This window comes from Sminthopsis crassicaudata, chromosome 5 (assembly GCF_048593235.1).
Source record: "Sminthopsis crassicaudata isolate SCR6 chromosome 5, ASM4859323v1, whole genome shotgun sequence".
NCBI classification, from domain to species: Eukaryota; Metazoa; Chordata; class Mammalia; order Dasyuromorphia; family Dasyuridae; genus Sminthopsis; species Sminthopsis crassicaudata.
This window is the reverse complement of record NC_133621.1, coordinates 296,262,538-296,275,612: the sequence shown is the minus strand read 5'-3', so window position 1 is coordinate 296,275,612 and position 13,075 is coordinate 296,262,538. Positions and strand designations below refer to the sequence as shown.

General features: G+C 36.7%; 1 long non-coding RNA gene across 1 annotated transcript in view; it reads right to left on the bottom strand.

Annotated features, from left to right (window-relative positions):
* LOC141543165 (uncharacterized) overlaps positions 1 to 11,551 on the bottom strand; it is a 35,051-nt gene extending 23,500 nt beyond the window's left edge. Inside the window, exons 1-3 of the long non-coding RNA XR_012482361.1 lie at positions 11,338 to 11,551; positions 8,631 to 8,727; positions 3,253 to 3,370 (exon numbers count right to left, since the gene is read on the bottom strand). This is a non-coding gene — a long non-coding RNA (uncharacterized LOC141543165). The remainder of the gene's footprint in view (positions 1 to 3,252; positions 3,371 to 8,630; positions 8,728 to 11,337) is intronic.
* Between the last annotated feature and the right edge of the window lie 1,524 nt (positions 11,552 to 13,075).

The window sequence follows — 13,075 nt, the reverse complement described above, 5'->3', positions numbered from 1 at the left end:
ATGGATGGGTGGAGGGATAGATAATTAAATAGATAGGTATAGTTGGATGGATGGACAGTTAGATATTAGAGAGATGGAGAAATAGATATGAAAGAGATAGGCAGAAAGAGATATAGAGAAACAAGAGAGATTGAGAGAGAGAGGATGATCCAGGAAGACTGGGAGACAGAGAAAGAGATAGAGAGACAGGGAGACAGAAAGAGAGAGAGACAGGGAGACAGAGAGACACACACAGAGACAGAGAGAGACAGAGACAGAAACAGAGAGAGAGACAGGGAGACAGAGAGACAGAGACAAACACACAGTGGCAGACAGAGAGACACAGAGATTTTGAAATAAAAAGATTGGAACCTGGGAATGAGAGAGCAAGACAGATTCCCACCTATTAGAAGCATAATCTCAAGATGAGACATAGATGTTGGTCTCATTGGAAAAGATAGGTAGGGTAGGTTATATAATTTTAGATGTGAGTTCCAAATTTGACAAGAACTTCAGTCCTCGCCATTGCCAAAGCAGAAGACCATGTGGAATTGACAGGCAATAGGCTGTGAGAAGCATCATGGAATAATGGAAAACATTCTAGGCCTTGGCATCAGGAGATATGGGTTCAAATCTTGGTTCTGATACTTGTTAGATTTTAATTCTAGTCATTTCTCCTCTCTAAATTTTAGGTTCTATCTTCCTCTGAAAATGAGGAGAATGATATTTTGTACTCTTTATCTGAAAATCTTATTGGGAGGAAAGTATTTTTAAGTGGCAAATAAACCTCTTAAAAGCAATATTTTTCATTTTGTGCTTATATTCCTTGCATCTAACATAGTGTCTGGCATATCATACATTATTTTATTTTATTTTTTTTTCCTGAGGCTGGGGTTAAGTGACTTGCCCAAGGTCACACAGCTAGGAAGTCTTAAGTGTCTGAGACCAGATTTGAACTCAGGTCCTCCTGAATTCAAGGCTAGTGCTCTATCCACTGCACCACCTAGCTACCCCCATATCATACATTATTAATTGTTCAATTAGATTATATTGACTACAACTACAACAGGAACTCTGGAGGCCATGCTTCTTGCCAACCCATCACAGCTAGTCTGTGCATCCCATCCCAAACTCAATGGATTACCCTGTGCATCTCGGCAGATTTGCACCAAATCCCAATTAGACCACCCCTAATCCCCACAATGTGAACCATAATAAGATTGGCATTAAAAAGTCAATTGTCCACCAAGAATTCTGTGCCCAGGTGCTGCTACATGATGGTAGCTGCCTCCGTTTTTTCCCTTAGGTAGGTTCTACTACTGACATCAGCAGGAAGATGAGACTCAGGTTGGTGCTGCATGTACAATCAGGATGATCTTTACTTGCTGATTGGCTAAAAGATAGGTTGAATCCAGTTTGTTAAGGGATGTAATAGAGAAGTTTATTTTTGAACCCAGAGATAATAGGGAACCTGTTTTTTTTTTTTTGTATTTTGAATATTTTGAATAAATAAATATTTTAAAAATTTTGAATTTTGAGTATTTTGAATAAAGAGTTAAACCATTATAAATGTACTTTAGAAAAATCACTATGGCAGCTGAATGGAGAATGGATTGGAGAAGGAGGACCAATGAAGAGGTCATTGCAGTCATCCAGGAGACGGTGACAAAAGACTGGCTTTGGCTAGTGGCTGTGTTTGAAGAGAAAAAGGAAGGCGTATCATGGTGGCAAAAACTCTGGCTTTGGAGTCAGAGGGCTTGGATTCAAATACTACTTTTGGTGCTTACTACCCATGGGGCTTTGGTCAAAGTCACTTAACCTTAAAAGATTCTAAAATCCATAACTCAAAAATGATAGGTTTGGATTTGATGACTTCTGGAGTCTCTTGCACCTCTAGACTTGTGATAAGTAAGGAGACCATAATATAATAGTGATAATAATTGTGATAATGTAAGAGATGTTGGGGAGGCAAAAAAGACAAGAACTGGCAGCTGATTATATACATGGGGGAAAGGAGACTGAGGAGTTGAGGAAGGCTCACATTCATCATAAACGTGGGTGACTAGAAGTATGATCTCAAGCCTATATAAATGTCAGTTCTAGGTCCTCATGAAAATGGTTTCCTGATTTATGGGGTAATGTCAGGAATTTCAAGTGTAGTGGGAAAATTATTTCCTTATCACCCTCCCCCTCCAATATGCAGAGTATGCGCAGATGGGCTCTTTTTACTCATGAGGGGCCAGCTGGGGGGAAGGGGGTCTTGATTCATCCCCTGAGGCAAGAGAGGTCATGATAAAGTACAGGAAAAGAAGAGACCATTTCTGAGTGATTGTCTTTCTCATGTAGCCCTCTAGGTAACAAGATGTGATTTCAGTGAGGACAGACAAGGGCCATTCTGTGGTGACAAATACCTAAAGTAAAACCATTGGGCATGGAGTCATAGACTTGGACTTCCTAATTATCACCTAGAACTAATCATGTAACCTCTCCAGATTTCTTCATCTCCAAAATGATGGGCTTGGATGAGATGTTCCCCAAGATACCTTCCAGTTCTAAATTTGGGATCCTATCACATTTTCCCTGTGTAATTCAGGCTAACTCACTTAGCTTTTCTGATTCGCAGTTTTCTCATCTATAAAATGAGATTAGACTCAATGATCTCCATAGCCTCTCAAGCTGTTTTTCTATGATCCTTAGCTAAAAATAGGTATATGGAAGAATGCCCTAAGGAACATCACACCAATCTGGTCAGTTGGCTCCAACCAAATGGCAGAATATTTCCAGTGTACGTATAGATTTAAGAGGAAAGAGTCAGAACCCCTTTGATCTTGACTTTATAGGTACTACTTTTACAATGAATTCCCAACTCTATCTCTTCTCTTCCCATGATCCTCTCTCTTCCTTCTCATATAATCCCCAGTGGTCATTGTAAATTATTTGGTGAATGAACTGTCTTTCTCAGAACAAAGGACATTTATGACTATAAACATTCACATCTCACTCATATCCTTTCTGGATTGACTTTAGCTCCAATGAGCCTGAACCTTGACTAATGTATCAAGGGACCTTTAAAGATTAAATTAATTTTGTTTTTTTTACAACTCTGTTATAAAACTGCAAAATGAAGTACAATTGGCTGGTACAATTACACATTTAATATTCTGTAATTATACACTGGGAGCTTTCTTCAATTGAAAGAATTAGATTATATAAGTGGCAAGGATGATTACCATGTGCATGGTAAAGACAGTTCATACCAAAGAGGTCACATACCTGTTGTATTCTTAGCTGTAAAAATAAGGGGTGGAGATCTGATCAGTGTCTTCCTAAGAAATTTAGTCCTTAATTCTTGAGGACTTGTAAGATGTTGATGGTGTCCATTAAATGGTTGCTAAAAGGATTGGGGAGAGAGAGGGCAACAATAACATGCACAAGAAATTAGGCAAACCACAAAAATCTAGGTAAATAAAGTAAAGAGATGAGTGGGAAAATTATATAATGTTTAAAAAATACCATGGATAATCAAGTAACATCAATATTAAACATATATACACCAAATGATATAGCATTCAATTTTTAAAGGAAAAGATAAATGAATCACAATTCAAAATAGATAGCAAAAATATAACACTAGGAGGATTTCAACCTTCTCAAAACTGTTTTTTTAAATCTCTAGTTGAAGCTTATCTCTGGACAAATCTAACCAGAAAATAAATGAGAAAGAAGTTAAGAAGATGAATAGAATCTTAGATAAGGTAGATATGACAGATATTTGAAGAGAAATGAATGGAAATGGAAAGGATTATAATTTTTTTCTCAGTGGTATAGGGTACCATATAGTAGGGCATGAAAACCTTATAGTTAAATGTAGAAAAATAGAAATATTAAATGCATCCTTTTCAGGTCATAATATAATAAAATTACATTTAATAAAAGATTATGATCATAAATGACAAAGGACCACAGATTAAAACATAAATCGGAGACCAAATAACCTAATATTAAAAATGAGTGGGTTAAAGAATGTCATAAAAACAGTAGATAATCTCATTAAATAGAATGACAATAAAGAGACAACACCAAAACTTATTATACCATCAGAATTATTAAAACTATCTGCTACTATCTAAGAAATAGACTTGTGGATCAATGTAATAATGTAGATATACAATTCAAAGTTGTAACTAATTATACTAACATATTTGTTACATATAAAGATTTAAATTTTGGGGGTAAGAATTGCTAAAAATTGTTGGGAAAATTAGAAAACAGTCTGGCAGAAACTTGGTATAGACCAATGTTTTATGCCGTTTACCAAAATCAGATCAAAATGGATATATTATCCAAATATAAAGGGAGATATAATAAGTAAATTAGAAGATATGGAAAATATTACTATCAGATTTATAGATAGGGAAAGATTTATGAATAAATAAGAAATAGAGAGCATTATGAGATATAAAATTGAGAATTTTGATTAGATTAAGTTAGAAACTTTTTGTGTAAATAAAGTCAATGTAACCAAGATTAGAGGAAAGCAGAAAATTGGATGGGGGGGATTTCCCCCTCTTGCTAAGCAATGCAGAAATAACCCATTTGTTTTTCTTTTCCCATTCCTTGAAAGAAAAACACAAACAGCAAAACCAATAATCATTAAAAATCCCTGAGATGGCTTGGTTTGTTTTGTTAGAGATCTTTTTTTGTTTTTTTCTTTGTCATTGTTGTTGTTGTTGAATTGTGTCTAACTCTTTGTGACTGACCCTTTGGAGCTTTTCTTGGCCAAGATATTGAAGTGGTTTGTGTTTTCCTTCTCTAGTTCATCTTACAGATGAAGAAACTGAGGTAAGTCACTTGCCCAGGGTCCCACAACTAGGAAGTGTTTGAGGCAAGCTTTCAACTCAAATCTTCCTGACTCTAGGCCCAGTTCTCTATTTATTCTTAAACTACTTTAAATCCAAAGCATAGAAAGCTAATGATTCCTCTTCCCAAGAGAATGCATTACTTGAAGTAACTAAAATAGTCTCAAGTATAATACTTTTTTTTATTTTAATTTTTCTTGTTCTCCTTTTGTATAACTTTATGTTTTATTATTTGCTTGATTTTTTGTTAGAAAAATCTTGTATTGGAATAGAAATTATATATGTATAAATATTTCCCATATCATTTCTTTTTAGTCAAAAATACATCAGCAGCTCCTTTAAAAAAAAAAAAAAAAACAATTATCATTGACCTTGAATTCCTGATTGAGCTCTGTTTCTATTATTTGAGAGAAGCTTTGGATTTACAGATTAAATGCCCATCTAAAAAAAAGTCAACTTTCAACTCTGGGGTCTGTGGGAATATCAGAATGTCTTTTTCACAGACACAGATCCAAGGACAGATATATGGTGAAATTTTAAATGTGGCCTCTCCTCCTGTGATTTTCTCATAGACTGAATTGTTGAAAAAGGGAAAGGAATAGATGAGTTTATAGAAAACTCATAGATCACATTCCTTCTTTTATAGACAGAAATCAGGATTGGAACTCTCCTCACTTGACTATGAATCCAACCTTGTTTCCATTATACGGTTATACCTCTCAATAATTTTATAGAATATTCTTCACAATTGTAAAAAATATGGATGTTGGTGAAATGTTAAGGTACAGTATTTAATCTTTGATCTTTAATAGCCAGTAGCAATATGACTGACTAAGAAGCCCCCAAACACTTCAAAGATGGGGGCCTGTTCTTTCAGGAGTTGGAGAAGGGTTACATGCTGACTTTGAATCTTCTAATGAACTCTATCGGTATGAGTGCTAACTGCAGGGCGCAAGGCCTCCAGACTCCTCAGAATCCAAAAGGCAGGGCTTTGGCATTTCTTTAGGAACATAGCTTCAGATCTTGAAGAGATCCCAGGGACTCTCGAGCCCCTCATTTTTACAAATGAGGAAACTGAGACTTAGGTATTGTTCAAAGTCACACAGATCATAAATGTCGGCGGTAGGATTTGACTATAAATCCTTCTGAATTTATTTATTAGTGTTAGAAATTATAGCTTTAGGCCCAAATTTTTGGAATGAGTGGAGAAAGGCTTTCTTACTTTTCTTGCAAGAAGTGGGTGCCATAATCCTTTGAGGGAGCATAAACACAATTTACAGAAACCCAAACCAACAGTTATAATCCATAATCTTGTCCTCCCTCCTCATCCCCTCTCAGAATTTCCTCTGGAGGAGACTCTTCCAGAATCTAGTATTTCATGACACTTTCATTATATACACTCTTTGATATGTTTCCATGTTCTCCCCTTCCCTTGCCACATCATCGTATATTCTGTTAACGAGGCTCTAATTTTATTCAGGGTGTGTCAGCTTACATGCATGTGGCTTATTAAGCATGCTCAATTAAAATTTTTGTTTGCCCAGGGCATAAACCCAGGTTTGTACACAACCAGCACCTGCTGTAACTTCTGTTGATTTAAGACATTCTTTCATTCTCTTCAGCCAGAATGTCCCACCCTTAAAGCTTACATCCCATTCTTTTTAACTGTGGCAAGGGGGGCTGTGAGACTGACCAACTGGGGAATTGGGGAAACAAAACCGTGCAATTTTACTTCTCACATTAGGTTTCTAGTTTTAGAGCTAAAAGGAGTTAGCCAATAAATTGGGTACCAATACGTTCTTTTATACGAGAAAAGTAATCTAGGGGATTTCATCTGTAATTTATACTTCTGATTGGACACATTAACTATGGGATCATGGTAATTTTTTCAGTGCAAGGAATTCAACAAGGGCCCATTGCAAAGAAGGCCCATTTAAAGGATAACAAAAGGGTCCACTTAAGTACAAAATAATCTTATCAATGCTCTTCCCTGCTAGCCTTTGCAGTTACTATGGGAATCGAATTATACAACCAAGGTCCACTTAAATTCCACAAAAGTCTTCCCCTGTCTATGCTCCTTCTTATGGTCCACTTAGCTATCAAGGATGTGGGGTCTTTTCCCTGACCCCATCAGCATTGTCTGGTTGAAAAGGATCTCACAAATTACTTGTTCTAAACCAGATATGAACAAGAGGCTCCTAAATAGATTTCCCGAGGAGTGGTCTTCCATAAGTAGGAATGTGCCCAGTTGAAGTTCCAGAAGAGAAAAAAAAATTAAAAGGAAGGAAGTATTGAAATGTAAAAGGAAAGTGTTTTCACATGTAAAGGAAACTTCTTTCCCTTAAAAGGACTCTGAGTTTTGAAAAGCTCAGCTGCATATTAAAAGATGAGAAAACACAATGAATTTGCCTGAGGTGCAGACTTCTGTACCTTTGGTCCTCTAGAGGAACACAGAAAGTATGCCACCTAAGAAAAGGTACTGTCCCTGCCTGACAGAATTTGTTTTGGAGCAGGAAGAATTTTCAGATATGGACAACTCTTGCCTTCCTGCCAGCCAGAGCAGAGACCCTGAGAAAATTAAAGAGGAGCTGCTTTTGTTAATTCCAGGCAATGTTCAACTCCCTTGCTGAAAGAGAAAAGTAGCATTCCAGATTTTTTTTTTAAAGCATTGATACAAAAGCATTTGGTGAAAAGAGTACAGCAATATCCAGCTGAGCCAGAGGCTGAAGGTGGCGAAGACTAGAGATGCCCATTGAAGAACTGAAGAAGGAACCCAGGGAGTCCAATGGATTGGTCTGTCCAACAGAAAAACCTTTAAAGAACACAATGACTAAATGATCTGCTCAATTCAGCCCAAACTCCATTATATGAGTCCTATAATCTCGAATTTTACCTGGCCCAATCAAGCAACAGTTGCCTAGAAGCCAAATGCCCTGACTATCCTATCTGAATATCAGCCATGTCTGGTAGCTGAACAATCCACCAGTTGAGCCCAATGGCAATCAGTCTGTGGCTAAGTGATTCTCGTGACTCAGACTAATGATGTAAACATCCTGATATTGTATCCTGAAAGAAGGCACATCAACTGGCCAGGGGTTTGACTCATAATATCTTAGACACTATTCCTCCTGGTGAACTTCAGGAGTTCTCTCCACAGAAAGGACATTTAGGCCTTTGGTTCCAGAGTTGTGAATTGCCTTAAGCACATTACCACACATGTACTTTATTTTCATTATATATAAAATTTGTATCTGCTCTTGCCTATAGACTCTCTGGAAAATGTACTCTAGGTTTTTTGGGGGTATGGAGTGTGAATGCTTTTGTTCCCACTTTTCTTGATGTCATTTGATCTATGTCTTTTAAATGAAAAGGAACTTGAGTCTATTGGATGATTGTTAATGAGAAGCATACCAGTGGGGACTCAGAAGCTAAAATATTAATATTTTACCTTGTAAACTCAAGATTCCTGCTTGGGGATTTAACCCTTCAGTGCAAATTGGGAGATTGAATTACAAGAAGTTATTATCTAATTTTTTTTTCTGTACTCCTAGTTTTACCCTAAGCTAGTGAATCACAATTTGGAATCAGAAAATATATGCTCACACAATGATTCCTCCACCTCTTTGACCTTGAGCAAGTCACATCTATTGTTTGGGACCCTGTTTCCTCATCTGAGAAAATTGGGGCTGGGTAGGGTGGTCATTAAGATCCCTTTGAGCTCTAAATCAATTGTGCTTCCTTTTGTCGTTTATCCCATTCTTTGTACCAGCAGTATACATAGCTTCTTCATACCTTTTCTTTGTAAATTCAGAGCATTTCCTCATGTCCTTCTATCCATTCTCTTGAAAGACATATGACTCTCAAGGGATCCTTTGTTCCTTCACTTTCTCTTTAATGAGATTTGGACAATTTCTTTCATGTACTTTTTGCTGACTTGGCCCTTCCTTCCCTCCCTCTTTCTCTTTCTTTTTCTTAGCTCTCTTCTTTCTATCCTTCTTCCCTTCCCTTTGTCCTTTTCCCTTTCCCTTTCCCCTTCCCTTTCCCCTTCCTTCCTTTCCTTCTTTCCTTTTTTCTATAGCACTTCTATTTTTTTTTTCTACCAGGAATTATATGATAAAGAATACATAGTTATGTTTCCAGTGACAAAAAGAAATAGCAACTTGAGAGCATCCTTATACCAAGATTTCAGGTTCCATTCCACAGGACTTAACAGAAAAGCAAATGCTCTTTGAGCAATTCATATAAAAATTCTGTGGTCAAAAGATTCTCTAAGGCAGCTTCCAGTAGAGAGATAGTTGTTGGATCTGGTATAGGAAAGATATGTATCTGAATACCAGACCTGATACTTAATAGATATATGATCTTAAGCAAGTCATAATACCCCTGAGCCCCAGTTTCTTTATCTGTAAGAAGGTTTTGTAGATAAGGGACAGTCGTGAAGTCCTCATTTGACACAAGGAAGGTCAGCTCCTCTCAGGGGAAAGAAACAAACCTTAAAAAACAGCTTTAAGTGAGAACAGAAGAAGTGATATAAGACCATCATTACAAAATGGGGTGCTTGGCTTTAGCACTGTCTGTAATATCTGTCTTTGTAAGGAAGGCAACTTATGAATCTTAAGGAAACTTTCTTTTTCACATTACCTTTTCCCTATATGAGGATAAGCCTTTCCAACATGTTTTTATGCTGTTGATTTTGAAATAACTAACATAATATAAGAGAGAGATGGGTAAGAACAGATCATAAGCTGGACATCTTCTCACGAAAGAGAACTAGTTAAGAGATTTTGAGAATGCTCAAGTTGAAAAGTAGACAGTTGTGCAAAACAATCGAGGGACCTTATAACTGGAAATTATCCTGAGCTTATAGAGTCAAGTCATGTTCTCAAACCCTTTCCTAATTTCCTAATTACAATGTAGGGTGTTTCATCCTCCCGGTCACGCAGTCTCATAACCCTAGATGATGTACTTGACTCCTCTCTCCCTGTCTCTGACTCTCTCACACATACATTTTTGCAGATGAAGGAATTAAGAATATGATATGACTTTATAGATCTGATGTTGAAATCACATGGATGATAATGATGATAATGATCCTTAATTAGCTTGGGTATTGGGGCTGGATAGTTCAGCTCTTGCTTTATCTTATTGGTCTTGGGCCACCATCTTCATTCTAAGTCTCCATAATGCTCATACTTTCCTTTTTCTCTTTAACACTTTTCCCCTATATGTAGTCTTCTTTTATTAGAATGTAAGCTCCCTATATGTAGTCTTCTTTTATTAGAATATAAGCTCCCTACATGTAGTCTTCTTTTATTAGAATGTAAGCTCCCTATATGTAGTCTTCTTTTATTAGAATATAAGCTCCCTACATGTAGTCTTCTTTTATTAGAATATAAGCTCCCTATATGTAGTTTTCTTTATTAGAATAGAAGCTCCTTGAGGACAGTAAATTTCTTGCTTGCTTATATTTGTATACCTGGTGTTTAGCATAGCACTTGCCATATAGTAGAGATTAAATGAGAAAATATATGCAAGTTATTTTGCGAACCTTAAAGAGCTATGCCAAATAAAGCATTTAAATTCTGTTTCTTTTATTCACTATTTGACATACATTTATCCTTTTATATCCCTTTTCTAATATCCTATATCCTAATCCCCTTTCTTGTCTTTCTTAGTGACAACTATTTTAATAACAATAACTCACTGTTGCCCTTCAGGGTAAATAATATAAATATTATCCACCCCATTTTACAGATGAGTTAACTAAGTCTTGTCAAGTGACTTTAAGATGCTATGATTCTATTGAAGTTACTCTTCATGGTCACAAAGTATGTCGATCCAAACCCTGTTCTTCCTTGGTTCCCAACTCATGGGTCTTTGCTATGTGGAGAGGGAACTAGGTCACAGTGAAATTTGTCATTCCAGACCCAACATTAATTGGTCCAATCCCTTAGCAATAGTATGTTATGGCCTGACCTTCCCTGTTTCAAATTGCTTTGATGGACTTCACAACTGTTCCTTACCTACAAGATCTTCTTCCATTCTCTCTTTGCTCCATGCATTGTTGTTCTAGATTTCCATCTGATTAGATTTTTTTTTTTTTTTTTGCTTTTCTCAACACTCGTGAAAGCTCATTCCCTTTCCTCTTCTAGTCCTCAACCCTACCCATCTCTTTCCCCCCTCCTTTCCCATCTCTGCCATTATTAAGTGAGGTCAGATGCTTATGGACCCCAGTGAGTCTAATTATCCACGAAAGTAATTAACATTTCTAATAGAAACTGCCACTGTTTGTTTTCATCGGGGGTGCAGAAAAGCAATAAGGTAAAGAGTTTCGTAATTAAAGACTCATTATTATATGCTCCCCTTTCCATTCTCCAACTAATAACTCTTTTGCTTGGGAAATGAGAATGCTGAGCTTCATGGAGATGAACAGGGTCCCTGCTGCAAAGTCTAATATTGGTTTTCTTTCCCCACATCTCCACTCCTACCTTTTCCTCACCTGATCCAGCCTCCTTCTTGCCCTGCTCCGCAAGCTCTTACTTCCAAGCTTTATTCTTTTGTCTTTAATCTTATTCCAGAAGCCATAGAGTAAATTCTTTCTAGATAAGGAGATGGCACTGACAATGACTTGGTATTTGCTGGGAAAGTCAGAATTTTCAGAAACCAATCTGATTTTTGATGACACTTCTTTGAGAGCACTGAACAATGTTCATTCTAAGTGGAGATTTTGATATAACAATCATAGTGACAAAGTACACTGAGGCAAAGGGTAGGGGAGTGGGAGTTGGGACAGGGCAGTCAGCAGGACAGTGATTATGACCTCAATTTTGTGGTTTGTATTGTGTCTAATTCTTTATGACCCCATGGACCATTGCACACCAGGCCATTCTATGCTCCACATCTCTCAAAGTCTGTCCAAGTTCATATTAGTTATTTCCCTAATATTATCTAGCCATCTCATAAATAATGGAGGTTTAGAGGGTAAGGGGAATGAGGAAAAAGAGGATGAAAAGAAAGAATAAAAGGCTGAGTAAGTGAACCATCATTATTAATGATCCTATATATATATGTATATATATATATATATATATATACAATATATCTATCTCTATCTTTTTATCTCACAACTGTTCCATGTTATTTAAGATCAGAGCTTCTTAACCTTGAGGCCATGAATTTGTTTTATAGAATATTTTGATAATTTATTTCAATATTCAATATTCAATTATATTCAATAAATTGGTTTCCTTTATGACATTATATGTTTTGCTTTGTGCATTTCAAAATATGGCTGAAGGGGTACCTGAAAGAAAAAAAAAAGTTAAGAACCCCACAGAACAGATGATCTTCAAGAGTTGTTGAGAATGAAAATGTTATTAGCCATTGGCCCAGGCCCATCTAGTGATGAATCTCTGAACTTAGATTATCTTTAAATGAGACCTAAAGTCCATCATCAGACCTAGACTCAGAGCCCTTCAAGATAAATAAAATCAGAAAGTTTTTGTGCTCCCTTGTCATAGCCTCAGGGCCACACCAGAATAATTGGCCAAGAGACTTCCCACTGTAAATGAGATTAATCTTTTTTATTCTACTCTGGAGCCATATTCCCTATACCTAGACCAAATGATTTCATAAATTCACTCTTTCCATTTCTTGAAAAATATGTATCCCTTTCTCTATATCTGTCTCTGTTTTTCTATCTGTTCACATCTTTGTCTGTCTGTTTTTCTATCTCTGTTCATCTCTTTGTCTCTGTCTCTCTTGTCTCTCTCTCTGTCTCTCTCTCTGTCTCTCTCTGTCTCTCTCTGTCTCTCTCTCTCTGTCTCTGTCTCTCTCTCTCTCTCTCTCTTACACACACACACACACACACACACACACAGACACACACACACACACACACACACACACATTCAAGTTTCCTTGAAAACAGAGGTTATGCTTACCAAATACAAAGAAAAGAAAAGGCCAAACTATCTGTTTTTTATTTCAGAGAAATATTAGTTCAAAAATATTCAATTCTGTCAAAATAAAACTTCTTTGTAAGGAGGTTTTATTTTGCAATATGGAAATCTGAAAACCCATTTTTATGATGAGGATTGAGTGAGATTATACCTTTTCTCAAATCCCAATTTTCAAACACCAAGCCTTGAGGCTATATGCTCTAAGTGATGAAATTGCAGTGCCCTGCTGAGGGTGCTAGGTCTGTTGATGACATACAGGTATTATTCTTAGCCAGA